Source organism: Olea europaea, unplaced genomic scaffold (assembly GCF_002742605.1).
Source record: "Olea europaea var. sylvestris unplaced genomic scaffold, O_europaea_v1 scaffold1458, whole genome shotgun sequence".
Lineage (NCBI taxonomy): Eukaryota > Viridiplantae > Streptophyta > Magnoliopsida > Lamiales > Oleaceae > Olea > Olea europaea.
Genome location: NW_019232129.1, coordinates 10,249 through 11,603, shown reverse-complemented (window position 1 = coordinate 11,603; position 1,355 = coordinate 10,249).

The window sequence follows — 1,355 nt, the reverse complement described above, 5'->3', positions numbered from 1 at the left end:
AGCTAGTTCCTAGTACTTAACCCAAAGTGTTTTGGACAGTTGAAGGAACCGTTCCTTGGTCCTCAACACAAAAGCATCTTGGATAGTTGAAAGAACAAGTCCTTGGTCCAACAATGAAGTGACCTGGACGATAGAAAGAACAGGTCCTTGGTCCCCAACAAAAGTGTATTGGATGGTGAAAAGTGGCACCCCTTGGTCCTCAATGTGTATGAAGGTTTGCAATTTTAAGTTTGTTCATAAGCATATATTTCCTAAACTCATAAAATAATTGCAACAAAAAAAAAAAATTTAACCTCTATACGAAGAAAATCTTGAATCTCAAAATCCTTGATTTGCTCCAAAAAATTGAAACCCTGCATAATAAACAAAAATGAAGAATGTTAGTTTTAATTTGTTAGAAACAACCACACCAAAATAATAGACAAAAAAAAAAGATAATAAAAAAAGAAATAAATAAAGACAAGAAGAAAGAGAAAACAAAACAAATAAAAAACGTGTTACATGTAAAAACGTTGAAACCAGAACCAATTCCAATTGGCCGAAGTCCCAAAAACCAAATTGGTTTCTTCACAAAGGGTGCAGAAACCATTCTTGCACAGAAACCATAGTTTTGGGTTTTTCTTTTGCGCAGAAATCAAGGGAAAAAAACGAGAGAGGTGAAAGAGGCGAGAGAGAGAAGAAAAATAAATAAATACGTATTTTATCTCTGTTTGCAAGATTTAATAGATTTATTTCCAAGTCTCATAATTCCTTTGTATAAATAGGTGGGTAACGGATCTCACTTAAGCCCAATTTACCATAAAACATGAAAAGCCTATTCAAATTAAATTTGTTATGAGTCGTATAAAATCGAAATTCGATAACAAAAAAATTATTATTCTCAAATTCAAGGGATAAGAATTTTATTAAATTTGAAGGAACATGCCCTTAGTCCTAAACACAAAGCGTCTTGGATAGCTGAAGGAACAGGTCATTGGTCCCAACAATGAAGTGTCATGGACGATAGAAGGAACGGGTCCTTTGTCCCCAACAAAAGTGTATTGGATGGTGAAAAGTGGCACCCCTTGATCCTCAATGTGTATGAAGGTTTGTAATTTTAAGTTTGTTCATAAGCATATATTTCCTAAACACATAAAATAATTGCAACCAAAAAAAATAGTTTCAATTTTGTTAAAAACAAACACACCAAAATAAAAAAAAATAAAAAAAAGATCAAAATAAAAAGACAATAGAAAAAAGAAATAAATAAAGACAAAAAAGGTGGTGGGGTTAAACGTTCAAACCAGGACCAATTCCAATTGGTCTTCTCTCTCTCTCTCTCTCTCTCTCTCTCTCTCTCTATATATATATATATA